Genomic DNA, 22,800 nt, shown 5'->3' on the forward strand with positions numbered 1-22,800 from the left:
CACTTTTAAAACGAAGCAACTACAGTCATGCACACAGAATCACGTACCAATGTTCAGACACCTGCACACATGTACTACCAACTCTCTGAATGGGGCTTTCATTGCTCTTACCTTCAAGATGCTGATTAAGTTCCAGACAGATGGGGCCTCCTCCAGCAAAGCCCTGATCATCCTCTGGAGCGCCTCAATGTTCTCGTTCTGGGGGGGGAGAAAAGATCAGACATGAGTGTATGAGTGACAACCGGTCTTGAGAATGCAACATTGGAAAAGCACTCATGCTTATCATGGTATTGTGTTTGATTCCAGTTGGGCCAAGAAACCACCAGGACATATGGAAGTGGGAAAGGGTGCTAACAATTAACCTGGAAGAAGAGCTTATACATTAAATCTCAGAAAAGTAAGAAACCACCTGTGCAGGGAGTCACACCATTTCAAACTTGGTCATTCTTTTGGAACTCTCCCGTTCAGTGTGGGCTCAAAGATTCACTTTCCAAAGTGTTTTGGTAAGCAGTTCAAACACCTTGAACCAGTTTAGTTACATTTCCTACAGGATAATATCCAAACTCTTTAGTTTGCCATGTAACTCTAGAAAAAGACAACCATGGGACTTGACTTGAGAAGAAAGCATCATGCCAGTCTTTCTGAATGAAAGCAATGATGGAATTATGGAACGCCATCTTCTGAACTGGTTACCACTACAGGGCTTTGCTTCGGGTTCCAGTTGGGGCCAACCAGGAGATTTTCAGTTGACACTGAATTCTCCCTTCGTCATAGAACATATTATGACAAAGCAAAACTGGGGCATCCTTACATAGAAAAGATTCTGAAGTGGTCTCAAATGAGACAAGTAGCCCGGGAGTGGAAGCAGCAGGAGTTTGTGGCACAGGAGGAAAAAAGCTCAATAAGTATATCCCTGCGTCCCTGGGTCCAGCTGGTTGACTCTGGACACGGCCACGTGCAGGACTGCTGCTATTAGATTAATTGGCAGAGCTGGCACCTTGCTGACATTGGGAAGGAAAAGGCTGACCAATGGGAAGACTAGTCCTCCCAGAAAACCAACTGAGAGACTAGCTCTCACCAGATGTAATTTTCTCTGGCTCAGTAGGGCAATGGACTGAAATGACCCTGACACAATTAAAAAGAAATCATTAAAAACCACCTGATTTCCCAATTGCTCTGTGGGTTGGGTGGTGGGTAGTACCCATCATGCTCAACCCGCTCTGGTGCCCCCAGAAGCCAGTTATTTTTTATTTTTTTGAAACATTTAATCTACCGCCCACTCTGAAGACTCCGGGCAGTGCACAAAAACATGCAAACAAGGCAACATTAAAAATCACGTTCTAAATTAAAAACTCAAGTAACTAACAAAAAACAAATATTTAAAGTACAGGGCAAAAGTCTGGTGAAAAAGAAAAGTCTTCAATAGAGATTTGAAGATCAGTAAGGAAGAGGCTAGACGGATCTGAAGGGGAAGAGTGTTCCAAAGAAGTGGGGCAGCAACCGAAAAGGCCCTTTCCGAGGTCCTAGAGCCCCGAACCACTTGGAAATCAGGGACCGACGAAAGGGCCATCTGAGACGATCTAACCGGAAGGGATGTAACTGGAAAGGGAGAGGCGGGTCTGTAGGTAGACAGGCGCCAAGCCCTGCAAGGCTTTCAAGGTCAGAACCAGGACCTTAAATTGAACTCGGAAGCCAATAGGCAACCAGTGCAATGACTGCAGGAGAGGTGTTACCCATCATATTTTCTGGCACCCATGGGAAGGCGAGCTGCTTCATTCTGGACTCGCTGTAGCTTCCTGATCGTCCTCAAAGGGAACCCTAGATAGAGAGCTCATCACGGCAATCACCAAGAAATATTAGACACATAGAGCTGAGCTGCCACTGTCCCTTTCTCTCCACAACACCATCTCACACACAGTCTGCCAAACCAGAGCTCTAGGAAGGTAGGCAGGCAGGCAGGCAGGCAGGCAGGAAGGAAGGAAGGAAGGAAGGAAGCCGAGTACTGCTTTTGTCAATCTGAGATCCAGCAAAACCAGGTTGTTATACTGACAAGAGAAAAGCATTACACTCAGTGCAGAGAAAAGGACATTACAGAATCAAACCTCCGTGCCTCTCCTGAGGCACAGCATGGAGCAGAAAACCCCCCAACCAAACCATCCCGCAGAAGAAGGTCAGAGTTCCACTGGGTAGGAATCTCCTGAGGGATCAGGTGTTCAGGTAGGTCCAGCTCAAGCTGCCTCTCCTTCAGCATGCACTGAGCCTTTTCACCCCGGTGGAAATGGCCGGCTATCTTGTGGCGATTCTCCACAAGAGCGCCATGGAAGCAGCAGGGTCCCGTAGCCAGGGTGTGTCCCAGGCTGTACATTGAGGCTAGCTATGGGCCCTAGCAGGGCCTGTGTGGTGGGAGCCCCCTATTGCAAGTGCCCTTCGAATCCTGGAGGCTTGGGAGCAGCAGCAGCTGCTGCTGCTAGCCGAGGGCACGCCAGACCCATTGCTGCCAGCAGGAGAATGGACCCCCAGGTGAAAGGGGTCGCAGGTGCAGCACCACCACCATCGTCCCAAGACGCTTGGGGTCCTTTCCCCTGCTGACCCATGTAGGTGCAGACAGTACCTACTACCCAGTACTACCCAGTACCTGCTACCCAGTAGGTGCAGACAGCATGTCTATGGTCACTAAGGCACAACTTGAAGTGATCCCACACCAGGCTGCCACCATGCTCACCGGTCTGTGGGTGGTGAGGCTGCTGGTTCCTTCGGGAACTAAACCATCACAACTGGAGACTCGCATTGCTAAGGGGGATTGGGGGCATGGTGAGACCGATCTCCAAGCGCGACCACTCTGGTTGGGCTAGCAGCCAAAGCAGTCGGCACCTCCTCCACAACATGTATTCAACATCAGTCAGTCCCTGCTCATACCTTTGGCTTGTTCACACAGAGAGATGCAGCAAGTTCTCATCATCACTGGCGAGAAGCAAGCAGCCTGGCCTCTGTTGGAGGGTTTCCTTGTCTCAGGTTCAGGATTACATGTCAAAAGGATCTTCACTTTCAAAGAGTGTTCTAATCGGAGGCACCTTCAGCATGTTCCAGGTCAAGATGCAAGTGCCTTACAGTTCTGTGTCCCCCTTGTGAGGAACAAGCAGGGCTGGTGCTACCGTTAGGCCAACTAGGCAGCAGAGTGCAGACCCCAGACCTCAGGGGGTTGCGGAGTGTCGAGTGTCAATGTGTTTGCCTAGGGCGCAAAAGAGTCTGGCACCGACCCTGGGAACAAGTGCACCAACATCCTACTGTGGGTTTTTTCTGCTAGTTAGATTGTCTTCAACATATTCCAAAGCCCAGCTTTCTAGGCCATATGGAAGTTTTGATGCTGTCCATGAGATGTATTTGACATTACGAGAGGGAGGGAGGGAGGGAGAGAGAAAGCTCTTCATTTGTCTCTGCTCAGGAGACTTCCGTGCTCCTTTTGAAATTGAACGTACTGTAAGGAAGTTGCTATTATCAGCTCTGCTGTGGAAAACAAAACTACACTTCTCTTGAAGATGTGACCACATTTGTTACCACATGAGAAACAACAGACGGATCAGGAAGAGGTGTCAATCCAGCAGAGAGCAGCATGTCTTGACACCATGCAGAACTCAGTAGCGAGAATCCCAAGGAAGAGATCCTTTTATACTGGAATCCTCAACTTCAGTTAGAAACTGTTGTTACAAGCAAAGAAGTGTGTACTGTCCCTCTCCTTGATCTGCCTGACAGCCTTGAGGTGCGTCAGGGAGATGAAAGAGAAGACCATGAATGGTTTTGTGCAAGTGCCATCCGCAGTTACATGCAAGAAGCCCATGTGCAAGCCTGTGCTGCCAAAGAGCAGAGCGGAGGGGAGGGCCAGCAGACCCACACACCTTTCTCCTCCCCCTGGTAGGCATGCTGGTCTATGCAAGTCTCTGTGCTTCTCACTCTGGTGGATGGCACCTAGCAGCCAATGCTTCACCGCACCTCGCTGAAGATAGAGTTCAGGATGAATGTGGCAGGAGCTGGTCACCCCCGGACCAAGTTTGTCATCTCCAAAGCCACAAATTCTTCAACACAGCAACACACTCTTGCTTTTTCTGTGCAATTCTCCATTCGGTCTAGAGAACCCGTGCTATCTGAGAGCTTCCTTTAGAGCAAGGTATGACCTGCTCCCGTCGGCTGTGCAGGCTTAGAGAATAAAGAGTATACCTAGGGAAGATAGAATCTGCCCTTGTGGTTAGAGGGAGATTGAAACCATCCAACATGTATTGCCCCCTGGTCTGTTTTACAGAGAGTTAAGACCCTCCCTGATATCTCCTTGTCTGGCACCCTTTCCAGGATGCTCAGGAGATTTTTGAGTCTCTTAGGGCCAGCAACAACATGCCTCCTGGCCATGAAGGAGGAGGATCCATGGAGAACAGGGCTTGCCTGTAAAGCAGAACCCTTTATAGCCCTCCCAGAGATGGTGATATGAAAGGAAACCCCTTCATTCATTCCCTGGGCCTGCTTTGGATCTTCTTTACAGATATCATGGGAGCATTGTGGAATTAAAAGGGCATGGCTGAAGTTGTCCTCAGGTTGAATTCAAACCCAGTTATCCATGGATCCTGTATCTGCGGACCGCTAGGGGCATTGGGAGTAGAGGCCGTGAGTGGGGGTCTCCCTCCACTATTCTACCTGCCTCTACTCTATGACCCCTGATCTGACTCTTCCGCACTTCCTGTGCTGATGAGTCTCAATCCTTCCTTTCCCGATCAATCAGGGCGGCTGGAAGGAAGGGCACGGCCCGCTCCCCACCCGTTCAATGTGTTGAAAGTTGCTCTTTATGGAAGGAGCGGAGGCAGCAGTGCCCGGGCTGATGCCTTGCCTGCACAAGCTCCAAGCGATGTGCTTGCATGATGGCCAGTTTGAAGAACTACTCCGAGAGAGAGAAAATAAGATTCCAGGATCAGAGTTCCAGTATCGATTGATTGATTTTATTGAACGTATTTATGTACCACCCGAAACGTATGTCTCTGGGAGGTTTACAATAAACAGTACACATGAAAGAAAAATAAAACATGAAAATCGTTTATTGTCCTTGCTTGGTGTCAAAATGTGAAAGACACCAATTTTTGTATGATACTGAAAACAAAATCCCGCAATTAATACATCCTTTCTTGGCTCTGTTGGGCAAAATGAAGAAAGCATCTCAAAAGGGAAAAGCTCTTCTGGCCATGACTTCCTGATGGGGGAAAGAAGGGCTGGATAAGGGCCGCTTCTTGGCCATGCTGGTGATGGACTTCCTGGCCCCTGCTCAGCGGTCGCTGCAGCGGTGCTGGCGAGAGGGAAGACAGGGAATGTGGTGGCACTCACGGCAGGAATCAGCTGGACCTGCTCGGCTGCTGGACAGTGGAGCGCCACAGGATAGATCCAGCCCACGGACCCTGAGTTGGACATCCCTGTTCGAGGTTGTTGTGTCTTATAGACAGGTCAGTAGAGTTGAATGACGTCTTCCCTTTCATCTATGGGCCAGATCCCATTGGGCTGTACATTGGGTAGTGAGGTCTTGCAGTCTCATGCTTCACAGGTATCTTCCATGGTTGACTTCGATGTACTGGAGGGCTTCACACGGTACACGTACCCTGAGTTGTATGAACTCGGTCCAACAGAGTGTGGATTTGGAAAACAGGGACCTATGTAACATAAAGGGGAGGAGGGTTAACGCAATGCAGTTTTTAAAAAAGCCTTGCCATGAACTGGAGCACAACTTCTTATGATGCTGTTATTTGGAAGAACTGCATGCAGACAGCACTGTGTGTGCTGTCAGCCTCAATTCTGTGTGTGCACCGACAGCCTAAATTCTGCCACAGGCAAGGTTGAGTTCTGCGATGGGATAACTGGTGCAAATTAAACCACTTCCCATTATTTCTCTCACTTTGAACAAAACTATTGTGCTTCTGTTGACTATAGGGATGGAAAGGGAAGGGTACACAGCCATGAAGTTGTGGCCTCTGGACACTGGAAATCAACAACAACAACAACAACAAATATTTCTATACCACTTTCAACAAATGTTTCCAAAGAGGTTTACATAGAGAAATCATATATAAATGAGATGGATCCCTGTCCCCAAAGGGCTGACAATCTAAAAAGAAACCTAAGAGTCACTGGAGGTGCTGTGCTGGGGGTGGATAGGGCCAGTTACTCTCCCCCTGCTAAATGAAGAGAATCACCATGTTAAAAAGGTGCCTCTTTGCCCCGTTAGCAGGGTCCTTCAGCATTCAAGGTCCAGGGGTCCTTCAACAGTATCAACATCCTCTTAAGAACCATTTGCGTACCTTTCTAAAATCACAGTGCCTAGACATTGGCTTTTTGTTTCAAAGAGGGACAGAAAGCTGAGACTCAAGAAGCTGAATTCTGTAAGCGGATTCTGAAGACATTTTGGCACTTAAAAAATGCTGAAAATGGTCCCAATAACTACACAGCTCTGAACAACATTCTTCTGCCATCCATCCTCTTGCAGTCAAAGCTCCACATGATTGACCCTTCCAAGAGAATTAACACCTCTTTGGGAATATCCTTTTTTGTATGTATGAGGGCAAGTTGGGTTTCAGCATTTTTCAAAAATGGTAGGGCATGCTATTCAGTTTAGCCCTCCCTTTCTTGGCTCCAGGTGCTGAAAGAGCTTCAGGTACTCCGAGGGAGACAGAGGCCTGGGATCTCCAATTGGATCTGAAGGTGTGGAACCCCATGCGATGTCCAGAGCTGTTTCAGCATCTTCCTCTGAGGCGGATTCTTCAGTTCAGGAATTTGGTGGTAGAGGGTCAAGGTCCGGCTGCTTAGGTGGTTGAGTTCTTTGGTCTCTTGACTGAGACCAAGACCGGCAGTGCTGAGGAGAATGTGATCGGGACCGAGCGTCTGGATGGTCCAATCTCCCCGGATATTGGTTTCGATGTGGAGCCCAAGAGCAAGGGTGAAGATAGCGTCCTCTATCACCAATGCCAGATCTGTCGTCGAAGAAGTTAGTGGAACGATCAGGCATGATCAGATGGAGAGTAGTCTCAGTGTCGAGGTTCTCAGTAGCAATATGCCAAATCCTATGGGATAGTGTTTTGGAGAGTACAGATGGTGAGGGGATTCCCTGTGGCCCGGAGAGCGTTGGTATCACGTAGGGTCTCTTCTAGATCATTGGTATCGTGCAGGAGACTCTTTTCAGTCCGGAGGTGGCCGGTCTTGAGAAGATCAGCTAGTGTTGATGGTATCATGCTCCATATGTGCTTTGTCGATGTCACCTTCAGGATTGGAGGGTGATCTTGGTGTGACTTCTCTGGGGTCTCCCTTGTTGGGAGTGGAGCGGTCTCTCGAGTCTATGTTGGGATGGTAATGATCCCTGTCTTGGCCTGGAAGTCACTGTGCAGACTTAAGGTTTGTAGATACCCAAGTCAGCTTTTTTGGAATCAGAGCTGATGACCGAGACTTTTTTGTGGACTTTAGGCAGTAGAGATATCAGGGTGGGAGTGACGAGCTTCACGGGCCACACTCTATTGGCAGCACAGTGTAGTGTGTGCATTGGCTGAGGAATCTTTTCATTCGTAGTTGGTGAAAAATGCTGAGAATAGAAAGAAATATAGAAACACTTGATTTAGTTAGGATGCACATTCCAAAGTCCTGGGGAACCCTAGAAAAGGCTGGGTTTTGGGTCAGCACCAGCTGAACCAGTGGCAACTGCAACCAAACCTCCCCAGATGATCTGAATAGGCAGCAGCAGGGCTCATGAAGAAGGTAGCATTTCCTTTAATATCTTGGGCCCAAGCCCCAGAGACCAGCCTGGCTGCTGTATTCGACATACATTCAGCATACTACAGACAAAAACTGCCCAAAGTACAGTGCATGGCACTAGTGCAGAATGTCACTAGCATATGCGCCACTGTTTCCAGCTGGTCTATCTCCAGGAATGGACGTAGCTGGCGTATCAGCCTAAGCTGATAGAAAGCCCTCCTGGCCACTGCCTCAAGCTGAGAGACCAGGAAGAGGCTTGGGTCCAGAAGTACTCCCAGACTACATACGGGCTCTTTCTGGGAGAGTGTAACTCCATCCAAAACAGGCAGATCTAAGCCACTTCCTATGTCCCAACTTCCCAACATGCGTACCTTTGTCTTCCTTGGATTGAGCCTCAGTTTGTTCTCCCTCATCCGGCTCATCACGGACTCCAGGTAAGTCCTTCGGGAAGTTAGGCCATTACCTAATGAAGTTGAGATGGAGAAAGAGGTTTGTGTGTCAGTATATGGATAACACCCTGCTCCAAATCCCGGACGATTTCCCCGCACCGTTCCATGTAGATATTAAAAAGCATTGGAGATAGAATGGAGCCCTGTGCAACCCCATACAATAGCTCTCCTTTGGAAGAGCAACAATCTCCAAGCAACAGCATCTGGGACCTATATGAGAAGTAGGAGCGGAGTCACTGCAAAGTGGTGCCTCTCACTCCCTACCCCTCTCCCTACCCCTTCAGGCGCTCCAGGAGGTGCCATGATCCACTGATATCAAAAGGATCGGCTGAGACATCCACAAGGATCCACAGGCTCACACTCCCCCTGTCAATTCCCAATTGGAGATCACCCAACAGGCCAACCAAGTCCTTCTCAACCCCATAGCCCACCCGGAAGCCATTTTGAAATGGGCCCAGATCATCTCCTTCTTCCAAGACTCCTGGAGCTGAGATGGCACTACCCTCTCAATCCCCTTGCCCTACCATGGGAGGTTGGAGACAGGCCTAGAATGGGATCCAATGCAGGTTTCTTCAACAGTGGTCTAATCATGGCCTTCCTGAGGCAAGGAGGCATCCTGCCCTTCCTCAGAGAAGCATTAATGATGCTTCCAAGACCTAATCCCATCACCTCCTTGCCAGATGGTATAAGCCATGTTGGGCAAGGATCAAGAAAACAGGTTGTCAAGTGAAGTCTCCCAAGCAGCTTGTCCACATCCTCCGTGCTCACAAATGGAAAATGATCCAATTTCACTGTGCAAGAGGAGCTGCCGGACACCTCCACAGTAGGCTCTGCACTACCTGTAGAGTCTGTTCCATTGGATGAAGAGAGTTTTTATCTGCAAACATCTCTTTAAAATGTCAAAGTGGGTAACTGATGGATCCAAATACTCATTCAAGGGAGGAGGGTCATGTACTAACCCTTTCACAACCCGAGACAACTCTGCTGAACGTGAGCTTGCAGAAGCAATGCGGGCAGAAAAGAACTGCTTCTTTGTGGCACGCATGTGATTGATGGATGGAGTGCTGTCAGGTCGGTGTCAACTCTTAGCGACCACATCATTTTGATAATGGAAAGGCAAAATGTTCATAATAAAAACGATTTTGCCATCCCATGAATTCTTTGCTTTGCATCAATATTGGGTTTCTGTATCATGTACCTTTTTCACATTAGAAGTAATATAGCTTCTCCTGCTAACTTGGCAAAGAGGTACCTTTAACTTGGTGATTCTCTTTATTTAGCGGGGGAGAGTAACTGGCCCTATCCACCCCCAGCACAGTATCTCCAGTGACAGTTGCTGGTGTCTGTCTTATGTTTCTTCTTAGATTGCAAGCCCTTTGGGGACAGGGATCCATCTTATTGATTTATTATTTCTCTGTTTAAACCTCCCTGAGCCATTTTTGGAAGGGCGGTATAGAAATCGAATAAATTATAAAAAATAAATACTTCCAAATTGGATCTATCTGGTTTCTAATGTCAGAAAACGAAATTAGAGCCAAAGAACATGTTTCCCATTTCAGGAGTAACCTGAAGGGTGTCTGTAAGGTGAGATTATTCCACTCAAATTCCACTGTGCTTGGAATTTGAGCAAAAGCTTTACAGATCCTACACACGATTGCTGTCTGGAACACAAGACCGAAGGGATGGAATCAGGATGACAGAAATGGGGATCTGCTGAGTCAAAGACAGCAGCCAAGACAGGAGGTTCATTGAGGCCAGGTGGGCCAACGTATATGACGACACTTGGCTTGGTGGATCCTGGCTGGTTTAGAGCTGCATTCAATGTTTGTGTACACTTCCATATGGGAACACGAACCAGTGATCCTGTTCTTACGTGTGCACGGAAGGTGTCGGGGTTTCCATATGAGAGCCACTTTCACTTTGACAAGCAACACTACTATAACACTGGGGGGAAACAAAACATAAAATTGTAACCCTCAAAAGAGTTTGCATTGGGGAAGACTTATTACTGAATGACCTCAAACCTGAAAGAAAGAGCCAGCTATTTATACTTACATTCAATAAAATGAGAGAGAGAGAGAGAGAGAGAGAGAGAGAGAGAGAGAGAGAGAGAGAGAGAGAGAGAGAGAGAGAGACCTTTCCTCTAGGAACTGGGATGGCTGTTTTGGAATTTGGACTTTTAGCCCATCCATCAGTAGTTCTAGCCTGTCATGAAAGAAAGAAAGAAAGAACGTCACATGATCCAGGCCAGTCAATCTAATACAGCAGAAGTGACTTTCTTTCCAACTAGTATCATAAAGGGGAGATCGAAAAATACCCAACCCACCAACCAACCCATTCACAAGAAGCAACTCCAGACGCTCACGGCACATAGGCAACTAAGCAGGGGGAAAGTATCTTTTTTCCAGAGATTGGCATCGGAGGATAAAATGGGCCACAAGCTGGGGCAAGTCCTCTCTGCCTTTCCCTGTTCTTTCTTCTGTTTTTCCTCAGCATCCATTCCCTCAGAGGGATACCTGCAATCCTTCACCGGGCTCCCCAGAGCTCACCTGTCTATCGACAGACCTATCTTCTATTAATTGGCATAATTCTTAAGCGAAGCCGGTGGCACTCCCGACATCTCGAAGGGAATCCCGCAACATAAAGATGCATTGTGCAAAGCAGTCTGTCCTGAATCTACTGCCACTGGGTAACCAAGTTCTATTATTGTTGGAGTAGTTGTTCTCTCTCAGCCTAGAAAACCAAACAAAAAGACAAAAGATTGAGTCTCCGGCTCAAATGGCTATTCAACCAGTCCCACCCGCTCCATTCTGATACTCATACAATTAGCAGACTCCTCCTCCTCATTGAAGTCCTCCAGGACAAGATCATCTGAAGGGAAGAGAAGAGAAAAGATTGGGTTTTCTTCTTTCAATTGGCTAAGAGAAGAGTGAAGGAGGGACAGGTCCATGTTGAATAAATGAGGAGGTTCTAATGGGTCACTTTTTGCACTGGGATTGCCAAAGCGGAAGACAAGCATGGCTTCCAGACCTCGCACTTTAGCTGCAAGGACTTTCCCAAGAAGAACCGTGTTTGCCCATGTGAGAGGGGTTGGGAGTTTGAAACATGCCCACTCGGGAGGCCTGCCACAGAGAGGTCAGAGCAAAACTGGGGCTCCTTGGACGAATGATGACCTTTGTCGCCCAGGCCCATTCTGGGATTCCAAGGAGACAGTTCTGCCCTCCCCACTTCCCTGGAAATTGGCATTACCTTTGATGGTGCTTTCAATCAAATGATGAGTCAAGTCATCTTCAATGCGCAAGAGAGCCTTGTGTGTGGTCAGCTGTAGAAATAAAGACGGACATGTTTTTTTCATGTCAGTGTGACACCATATCCAAAGCAGTGAAGAATTGAAGATGATCCCGTTGGGAACAAAGCTGAGGATTCCCAAAGATGGAGTGTGGCTCTTCTGGGCACTGGGCAGCCAGAAGAGACATGGGGTGGGGGCGGGTGACAGCTCTGTCCTGTTCCTCCTCTTCCTCGGTGAGCCGCAGTGGAAACAGCCCCTCTCCAGCAAGTGTGCTGCCAGGCTGCCCCCGTGTGACCAGGGACCAATGGGAGGTCTTCTTCTGAACCTGGAAGCTGACAAGGGGTCCCAGAGGATGCTGAAGCAGAGCCAAGCCATGTCCACAGCAGGGTACTTACTTCCACATTGGGCAGTCTGGCCACATGCTGCAGGACGTAGACGTAGGCTTCTCGGCCCAGAGCCTGCAGCCGGGGCTCCTCTGATTCAATATACCTGTGGAGCTCCTGTGGGTTGAAACAGCAGCTCAGAGTCATCGCACTGGCCTAAATCATCCCTTGCCATGCTACTGAGAGCTAAGCCCGGAAGGAATTTGTTCCACTACAGGAACATCCCTTGGTTGTGTCCCAAAGGAGTCTAAGGAGGATCAAATTCCATATAAACATCCCCCCCGCAATAAAGTTGACATATTTCTGAATTGTCATTCAGAATTCTAGAAGTCAATTCTAAAGTTGATCAATATTTCTGAAAGTTGCTTATGAGAGTGATGGTTTTCTCTGTCTTCTCAGCCAGTTGTCTTCTAATAAGGAAGTGAGCTAGATGTATCTTGAATACACCAAGTGGATGGGGTCTGCTGCCTCTTTCTGTCAGACCACGTTCGGATGTGGGAGAGGATGAAGACAGAAGCCCCATTCACACCTTATGTTGCACACTCGGACCACGAGTGGAGAGTGCACAGGGGCAGATCTGGACACAGGGACTGCAATTCATACATGCTGTTGAATAGAGGCACTGCTTGACACTCCCTCTCTGTACCAGGCCTGTGAGGGGCCCGTGCCCAGGTTCACTTTGAAAAGAAATGCAACTACAGTCACGCACGTACCAGCGTTCAGACACCTGCACGCATCTACTACCTAACGTCCCAATAGGGCTTTCATTGCGCTTACCTTCAAGATGCCAATGGTGCTGTAGACAGAGGGGGCCTCCTCCAGCAGCCCCCTGAGCATCTTCTTAAAGGATGCCATGTTCTCCTTCGAGGGGGGAAAGAGAAGATCAGTCATGAGTAGGAGACACAACCGGTCTTGAGAATACAACATTGAAAAATCACTGGTACTGACAGTGCTATCACGTTTTCTTCGCAAGAGAAAAAAGCCCAAGAAGAATTTACCTGGGTCCCTGGGTCCACTTGGTTCAGCCCGGACACCGCCACATTGAGGACTGCTGCCTTGAGATTGAAGGGCATAGGCGGCTTCATTTTGCTGGAGGGAGAAAGATGAGATTTCGTAGTGTGAGGAGGGCTGGTGATCCAGCCAATGGAAGCTCCTCTAGAGAAGAGGAACATGGCAACCCAGCAAGCGTCAAAAACGACGACAGGTCTGTGATGGTTTCCCTTCTTTTTTCCAAAAATGACCAGTCCCCGTCTGGGGAGGCCCTGGTTCGCAAAAGGCCGTAGTACTTAAGAAGATTTCTTTCTAAAAGAAAAACCTTCACATTAATGGCCATCTTTTGGGAAAGGGGAGATCCAGTTACAGATCTGGCCTGGTTTGCCACTGCCCTTTCCTGACACAACCCCCTCCTATTTAATCCCCGTGGGCTATAAGCATAGGTGAGTTCCGTGACGGCGTCCAGGCTTAACCGCAGCAGGAACCCAGGGTCCGGATGCTTTTTGACATCCTCCATAATTTCCTGGCAGAGATCAAAGAGCAGAAGAGAGGTGGTCACTACCCAGGGACTTCCTTGCTATAGCTCCATCCCCAAACACACACTTTGGACTGAGCCCTCGCTTGGGCATTCCCTTCCATTCTATGCCACATCTCACTCACCAGTACGGCTTCCACAGCCTCATCCTTATCATAGGTCACCTGAAAATTAGAAGCACTGAACTGATAGTGATGGAAGGACTCTCCGTGCCTTCCTGGAAATGGAGCGGGCACCCTTACTTGGTGGGCTGCTCTCAAGTCCTTTCTGGGGACACCACCCGCTCCATGGAATATTCTGCAGCTGTTGCTTCTCAGGGAGAGTGCAGAACTGGGAAAAGGACCCGAGCAGAGAGTGGGTGCTCCCAGATCCCGGATGGAAGAAATGCCTCTCACAGGAATGTCCTGACCTCTGTGGAGGAAGGCGCTCTCCTCAATGGTTCCCTACCTCAGCTCTGTCCACTTCCTCCTGGATAGTTGTCAAACCTGGAAGGGAAGAAGAATGGGAAGGGAGGGGGGATTCAGGACTTGAATTCCCATGAGGAATTAAGCAAGGTGAATTCCCTTTGTTGGCATTCAGGCTGGCTCCCGGGCTCCCAAGCACCAGCTGTCCCACACTCCCCAAAGAGTCAGCCCCAGTCCCAACCATTCGCCAGGAGCCTGGGGCACCTCCTCACCGATGGTGACTCCCGAGACTGCCGGGGTGCCCCCTGAGGGAGTTGGAGGTGGCGCTGGAGTCGGCTCAACCCGCTTGCTTCGTGGCCAGAACCTCCCTCTGGGGGGCTTGCCCTTTTCGGAGTCACTGCTGGGGGAGGTCTTAAAGAACTTTCTGCAGCATCTGCAGACTCTTCGCAACCTAGAAGAGAGTAGAGAGAAGGTGAGAATGGGTCTCTAGTCAGACCTGTCTGGGAACAGAGGGAGCAAGGCAAAGCTGTTATGCAATCCTACTAACCGTGCAAAGAAGCCTTTCCTCATCTTCTCCCCCATTTCCCTCCCTGTCTAACTATTCCCCCCTGAATAACTATCCCTCCTCTTACTAAAAGCTGACTGTCCCTCCCTCCCCCCCTAGATCCCTCCCCAAACCACCCCAAACAAACAACAAACAAGCAACAAAATAACAAACACTAACTGTAACACTGAATGGATAAATAAATGGATAAATAGATCAATCAATAAATGGATAAATAAACAAATAGATGAATAAATAGATGGATCAACAGAAACAGAAACAGAAACGGACTCTCTAATACACTCTTTCCTCGCTATCTCTCCAACTCCTCTCCACCTCGCCTCCTCCCTCCTCGCCTAACTCACCCACAAAGAGCAGCTGAGCCCCGGTGGTGTCATAAAAGAGGATGTGTCATGAGCCTCAGCAATGGCCATTGGTCCTCTTGCCTCTAGTGGTTGCTTCAGGACTTGGAGGCATCCCCTGCCAAGCGGGCAAAGAGGCACCTTTTCAAAGGGCTGATTCTCTTTATTGAACAGAGGCCACACGGGGGAGCAGTTGGCCCTACCCACCCCCTGCCCAGTAACCCTCCAGTGGCGGTTGCTGGTGTCAAACTTAGGTTTCTCGGTAGATTGTGAGCCTTTGGGGGCAGGGAGCCATCTTTATTCCTTGATTCTTACTCCACTTAAACTGCTTTGGAAACTTGTGTCGAAAAGCGGTATATCAATAGTAGTAGTAGTAGTATTAGTAGTAGTAGTAGAAGTTCTTCCAAACCTCACCCTTCCTGTGCATATGTCTGTTGATCTGAGAAATCAGAGGACTCTCTTCCCCACCATGTTGAAAGCAAAACCACCACAGGCCCTCAGAGCAGACCCCTCCACCTCTGCCCACTGCCATTCATCCCGAGAGCCACCTTGGTTGCTGGGATGTGCTCTTGTTTCAGCACGACACGGGGACTCATTCCTTCAGCGCAATCCTGACACTGATTCTCACCTGAGGGGACACACATCACTTTGCTGGCTCTGCCCTCTGGCCACTGCTCTCTGCTCTTTCCAGAGTGTGGCGATGCTGTCACTTGCCTGCCAGGAGGCAGCGTGGAGCAGCTCGGTGGCTGCTTAGCCTTCTCCACTCTGCCTCTTCATCGCTGACTTTGGCATTATTCAGCGGAGGGTGGCGGAAGAGGCAGCAGCAGGATTCTCCCTCCCTCCCTCTGAGTCTCAAAGCCAAGAGCTGATGCCCCAAGTGGAAGGAAGCTCTGAACAGCTGCCTGGCTTCCCTCTGGACCCTCTTGTTTGGGGAACAGCAGGGCTCTCCTTCCCATGCTTGGAGAGGAGGAGACCCAGTGGAAGTGAAGGAGGGAGGAGGCTACTGACGTAATAGTGCAGCAGTCAACCACAGAGAGGCAGCCGCTTGTCTTCTCCATGCTGCCTCTGGAGTCATACTTCAAAACCTGCTTGGAGGCAATGCATCAGTCATACCTGGAGGGTCCAATATTCAGGTAGAAGAATGAGTTCATGGATGCTGGAGTTGGTCCGTTTGGGTGCACACCCAAGGAAGAGAAGTCTGGAAATGGCTTGAGTGAAGTGTATGTGCAGGTTTGAAGGGGTGACCTTCAACTTCTCTGAGAAGTGGGATGTCTCTTTCAGGTGGAGAGCTAAAGTTTTCTGAACTCTTAACGGCTGAGTCCTCACCAGCTCATCAGGTTGACAAGTAGAGGGAGTTCCCTGTCCTAAAAAGGGCGAGTGGGCAACCATGAGGGTCAATCTCAAGTGTTGTTTAGCTTTCCACAACTGCTTGGATACCAACATTGCTCGCTGCTATAAGCTGCAGCTACATTGCTTTCATAGGGCTGTAGAGCTGACAACTGATATTATGGTTAACAGTACAGCCATTGCCTGATGACCTTTGAAGACTTGGGGAAGTCTGTTTCTGGTCAGCATAGCTCCAGAGATGACTGACAGTCTGTCTACACAATAGAAAGGAGGATACCCGTTTCTCACAGACAGAGAAGCAAACAGCAGGTTGGATTGAAAGAACGGGAAACAGAGAGAGAGAGAGAGAGAGAGAGAGAGAGAGAGAGAGAGAGAGAGAGAGAGAGAGAGAGAGAAGTCTTTCATTGTAGCACCCAGGAATGAGAGGAATCGTTTTGTTATTGAGTCAGGCGCTACCCCAAACATCCTGAATTCCCCTCAACTGTTGATAGATTTAGACAAAAATGACAAAGTTGCTGTTTGGTTTGCTGTTGGGAAAAATAGTTCTTCATCCAGGAGAGGAACTGCTGAACTGTCTAGTAAGCAATTGGATGGGGAAATGGAAAAGATTTTGATCCAAGATGCCCTCTTAGTCCCTGATATGGAGAGTAACTTGACCTCTGTGGGAGATGGAGTCAATCAAAGTTGCAAAGTGACTTTGCAGGACAACGTTTGCTACATCAGCTAAGAAGGATGATTTCCTGATGCATAATATATATAGCCTATATGCATAAAGATGTGCTTTTTCAACTGGACTGTGTAACTGAACAGCCAGGCTTGCAGCCTCATGCAAAGACAAGAACTGTTCGACCATATGGCCGAAAAGACTAGCACATAGGCAAATCCATGTGATAAATGAGCTTGGGGGAAATGGCATTAGGAAGGACTTTCAAGTGGAGTCATGCAGAGAAGCTGCCACAAGGGGTCAGTGTTGCTTACAGAATCAAGGGGTGAGAGCCAGCTTTTCTGCACAGACAGAGTCACAGTGTCCTTTGGAGCTAATACATTCTGATGTCATAGAACCATAGGAAGCTGCCATCTCCTGAGTGAGACCATTGGTCCATCTAGCTCAGTATTGTCTACACAGACTGGCAGCGACTTCTCCAAGGTTGCAGGCAGGAATCTCTCTCAGTCCTATCTTGGAGAAGCCAGGGAGGGGACTTGGAACCTTCTGCTCTTCCCAGAGCGGTTCCATCCCCTAAGGGGAATCTCTTACAGTGCTAGCCTCCCATTCATATGCAACCAGGGTGGACCCCAACCTTCTCCCAACCTTGGAGAGGCCGCTGCCAGTCTGTGCAGACAATACTGAGCTAGATGGACCTATGGTCTGACTCAGGAGATGGCAGCTTCCATTGTGTTCCTAAGTCCTTGCCACTCAGATTGCCAGCCAAAGCAATAGACAAGACACCATCTGAACGATGGCTTGGGCACAAACCCTCTCTAAAGCATGTCAAAATGTTTGGATAGAGAGCTTATGCATACGTCCCAAAGGCCAGGAGAACCCAACTCAATCGCAACTGTGAACTGGGAGTCTTGGTTAGATATCCGCATGGCCAAAAGGGATAGAGAACCCTTGATCCTACAAATGGAGAGGTCAGGATCTGCAATGTGGTGTCTTTTGATGAGAGACAAGGGCCAACTAGGGATGATGTGCCAGAACTTGTGCCAGAGATCCAGGTGAAAGAGGCAAGATGTCTCACGATGCAAGAGCCAGACCATGAACCCGAAGAATCTGTACCACAACCAGAAGGGGCATTCCTTCTCCACCAGAAGCAGAAGATAAAGGATCTTCTCCAATGCCTGGTAGCTTCCTTGGTGCTTTGCTAAATAATCACAAAGCCCAACAACAGCCTCCTTGAAGTGAATGACCTTCACTGGGTTTGCGCATGTGTACTCGGTGAAATTACAATGCAGCAACCACACTGTCAATCTCCACAAGCCCATTCGAAGGAGACATGGAGAATCCCAGTTCAATTGTCACATGTACACAATGCTTCTAAGTGTTAGCAACAAGATGGAGATCAGATCCTTGGAGGCCGTTTTCAGCAGCAGCTCCCTGGTGACCACCAATATCTGGTCTGACTTTTCACACTCTGATTTGCTTGCAGAAAAGCTTTGCCATATATGGGCAAAGCTTAAGTACACCAAAATATACCTGGGATACCAATAGGGCTGGCTCATTCTAAGAGAATAGCAACAGGCACTTGTATTGTACCAGCTCAGATGCAGCTCTTTGATTAGAACATTGAAGTCCACTCCCCTCTTCCACATCAAGCGTGATTTCTGTGCATGACAAGCCACATCAAAGAGCTTGAGATATCCCATGTGCAGCCTGGCTTGCTCTGTACAGGCCTCTGCTACAGGGTAAACTATGATGGAGAGAGAGAGAGAGAGAGAGAGAGAGAGAGAGAGAGAGAGAGAGAGAGAGAGAACTCTGCACAAGAGACTTCCATGCTCCTTTGGAATTAGGTCAGAAATTGCACTTACTGTAAAGAAGCTACTACTCTTAGAGTTGGAGATGGAGTTCCAGTGCATCGACCTTTTTCACCAGCTCTCCTAATGACCACTTGGGGTATTGGGCGTAGAGGTAGTTAGTGAGGGTCTCCTTACCTGTCCCTGCTTGCCTCTCCTCTATGGCCCCTGCCTCGACTCCTCAGCTATTCCCAGTCAAGAGTCAGTCCTCTTCCTTTCCTCTGAGAGAGTAGATGGAAACATCTCTCCCTCCCTTCCTATTCATTATGTAGCTGATAGATAGGACTAGGTTTTTCCTCTCTAAATGTACTTCACCAATACATCTTTTTCATTTAGATTGTACAACAATCTCCATGTGTGTTCTTCACATAATGGCAACAACTCAACTCTGCACTCTACTCCGTAACTGGTGTGGGTAGCTTCCTTTTGGCGCTTTGCTAATAAGATCAATAAGATGCATAGCTATGTTGTGACTGGACATCAAACCAAGACATTCCATAACCACATGTTAAGGCAGAGATCTACGTATCTATCTTGGATGCGTTTTTGATCACATTTTGTCTGTTCCTTTTGCTCTGTTAGTTACTGTTGTTGTTGTTGTTTTGTACTGAACGTGTGAAACAACCTTGAAGTGAACTAATCACAAAGTCAGATTTCTTGTAATAGCAAAAGGAAAATTCTAGCTTCTGTGGACTCCACCCCACGCCTATAGGCTTTACTACCTTGAAAGAAGTTTGCTTTTGCAACGGAAGGTTGGAAGGCCATTGCGGTAGATTCAGTCTAGAACACACAAGTCTACTTGGTGGCAGTAGTTAAACGGGTCATTGGTCAGGAGATCCATGTCTGGTGTTAGCAGCAGAGCAGATCCTTCTAGGGATACACCAAGGTAATTTGGGCATCCGGACCGCCCAGCCATGAGCCCCCACCCCCATGCGAGGCTCCCCAAAACTTCCTTTGGGGGGCCCACCCCACCAAAGTTCCATTAAAAAACCAAACCAAAGACTCTAATGGTGGCTGAGGGGTGGCAGCGAGGGGGGAGGGATGGTGGCTTGAAGCAAATGAACTGCACGCCTGTGCAGTTTAGAGATCGTCGCAAGCCCGTGACGTTACGGGGGGTAACTCAAGTTGTTCGGAGGGCAACTCAAGCCACGATATTGTTCAAAAGTGAGCCAGCTTCATCCAGGTCAGGGTCTCCTTGGAAGTCCAACTGGCACTTTCCCCCTCTGTGAAGGAAGGATGTTGAGAAATGGAATACCGAAGCAAACAACTACTTATCTTATTTATATCTCATGTTTCAACGCAACTGTTCTCAAAGTGGTTTACATACAAAAAGGAGAAGAAAGTGGCCCCCTGTCCCCCCAAAGAGCTCGCAATCTAAAAAGAAGCACAAGGGAGAAGCTAGTGCCAGTCACGGAAGGAATGCTGTTCTGGAGTCGCCTAACAGAAAACCTGAATTGGTCATAAAGGTCTGGTGCCAGCTGTTCAATGTCTCGGCATGAAATAAAGAGGGCTTGGTGCTCGCATCACCAAATTCCAGATGTCCTCTTGTCTAATCAAGTGCTGAGCCTCCAGCAGGATTGTAAACTGAGAGCAGGATCAAGCCCCAAATCCATCCCTATGGCCATTGGTGCTCCTGTGGAGACAGCCTCTCATAATGCATGACTGAGCCACCTCTCCTGGGTTCAGATTCTCTTTCAGCCATGAAACACACTGGGTGGCCGTGGGCCAGTCACTATTCTCCGCCTAGCCTACCTCAGAAGGCTGTTGCAAGGATAACATGGAGAACTCTACCCTCAGGGAGGAAGAGTGGGGTATAAATGTAATGGGGGTGGGGTGGGGTGGGACAGCAGTCTTGATCTGGACCCCGGCTGACATCTGTGCTCAGCCACAAACTCATAGGTGGTCTTGAGCAAGTCACACTGTGATCCTGCCTGCCCACTGGTGAAACAGCAGCTATCATGACTCACCCAGTTATGTGCAGATTAATCCCACAAAGAAAATGGTGTGTACAATAAAAGATGCTATGTCAAGACTATCATCCAGCACTGCTGTCAGTACAGAGCTCCTCTGCAAACTCTTCTCTCCAAACCTCCTCATTACGTCAGTGTATATAGACTTATGCAATAATATACAAGACTTCCAAATGATTCGATCGGATTCCACGCAACACAGCCCAAAATCAAGCAAGATCAAAAGCCTGTCAATAGAATCATTGAGAAGTTCTGCTCCACTGGGCTAGTCTGTGAATTGGAATGTTTCGGATCTTACAGCCCTGAACTGAAGTATGCTTACTCAACGTAAGCCCTATTGATTTCAAAGGGATTTACTTCCAAGCAGCTATGTTTAGGATTGCTACTTTAATCTTACTTCTGCCATCTATGGATGGTGTGATACGCTTCAGGGAGTAAGACATTTTAATTTCTAGTTGAGATCAATGATGCTGAAGGTAAGAGTTTCATTAAAAAGGAAGAGCTGTGAAAGTGCTTCCCTTTGGGGAGATTAATCATGTTTGTGGTCGTCCAGCTGGAATAGGAGAAAGACTGAGCTGGTCCACATAAGAAGGCCCCAAACTAGGTCCTTCTTCGTTCTCTACATTAGTCCTCAGCGCTCTCCTGACTGTCATTTGGAAGTAGTGTCATCTTTTCAGGTGGCCTCGTCTTTTAACTTTAAGTGGATCTGATCAGAAAAGGTTTAGATACAGCAACTCAATATGGCTTCAATGTTCTCCAGTCATCCAAAAACCTCTTCTTTCAGATGAGAGTTGAGACGCTTTCCATTTCCAGTTCTACTCTAAAAAGCACGGAAATTCCAAGCGAAGGTGGCCATGTTAAATTCCGCACCATAGAAGCTGTCAAGACTTTATACAGTCTGGGAGGGTATGGTGGCTTTCCAAAAGAGGCTCCATGCAGCCACACTTTGCCTTGATCTCTCAGCTGGACATTGGGCTGGGGAGGGATGTGTCTAGGCAGACATTCCAGAATTGCAGCTTCCCCAATCAACTTCCTAGAGATGCCCCAGATGAATTTCTGCCTGGTGCACCTCTGCAAGGCACGGTGCTTCCCCTAGCTGTTATGTCGCTTCATAAATGTCTGGGCAGAAATTCAAGATATATAGCAGTTTCACTAATAGTAAGAATAAGAATGCAAATAAGAATAAGAACAATAAACTGTACTTATTAAGATAAAACAAAGAAAAAAATAAATCATAACAGATTGAAAAGGGGGGAGGGGTGAAGGAAATACAAAATACAATACAGAACCATTTCAAAGTCATTGTTAAAATCAATCATGTAATATGATATGATATGGTATGATATGTATTCTTAAAAACATATAATACTTCCAGGCAGCTATTCTCCTAGCTTTAGGAGCATTAAAAAGAAAAGGAAGCAAATGGGCGATCAGACAAACTCCTCCTTTTCATGGAAGTCCTCGAAGACAAGGCCATCTGAAGAGAAGAGAAGAGAGGAGAGGAGAGGAGAGGAGAGGAGAGGAGAGGAGAGGAGAGGAGAGGAGAGGAGAGGAGAGGAGAAGAGAAGAGAAGAGAAGAGAAGAGAAGAGAAGAGAAGAGAAGAGAAGAGAAGAGAAGAGAAGAGAAGAGACGTAATATTCTGATGTTAATTGATTTAGGTAAGGAGGGACTTCTACATATTGAACAAATGGAGGAGGGTCTAATGTGTTACTTTTTGCCTTGGGGTTCCCCAAGCAGAAGGCAAGCATGGCTTCCAGATCTCACAGTTTTGCTGCAAGGTCTTTGCCTGCAAGAACCATTTTTACCCCTGTGAGAGGGGTTGAGAGTTTGAGACGTGCCCACTTGGGAGTCCTGCCACAGACAGTCCTCCATAATTTCCTGGCAGAGATCAAAGAGCAGAAGAGAATTGGTCAGTACCCATGGACTTCATTGGAATAGCACCAGCCTCAAACACACACTTTTGGCAGTCAGGTTTTGACTGAGCCTGCGCTTGGTCATCCTCTTCCATTCTCTGCCACATCTCACTCTCCAGTACGGCGTCCACAGCCTTGTCTTTTTCATACGACAGCATCTCACTTTCACAGGACTTGGCACCCTTAATACCGTCAATAAAGGACGTCAAGAATTCAGCCCAGCAGAGGATGACCTGAATATTAGAAGCATTGAGCTGTTAGAGATGAAGGACTCTCCGTGCCTTCCTGGAAATTTAGCGGGCACCCTTACTTGGTGGGCTGCTCTCAGGTCCTTT

General features: G+C 48.1%; 1 protein-coding gene across 3 annotated transcripts in view; it reads left to right on the forward strand.

Moving 5' to 3' along the window:
- LOC128332669 (uncharacterized) overlaps nt 1-22,800 on the forward strand; it is a 121,995-nt gene that overhangs the window by 71,888 nt on the left and 27,307 nt on the right. The gene's annotated exons all lie outside the window — the stretch shown is intronic.

The sequence above is a fragment of the Hemicordylus capensis genome, chromosome 7 (assembly GCF_027244095.1).
Source record: "Hemicordylus capensis ecotype Gifberg chromosome 7, rHemCap1.1.pri, whole genome shotgun sequence".
NCBI lineage: Eukaryota > Metazoa > Chordata > Lepidosauria > Squamata > Cordylidae > Hemicordylus > Hemicordylus capensis.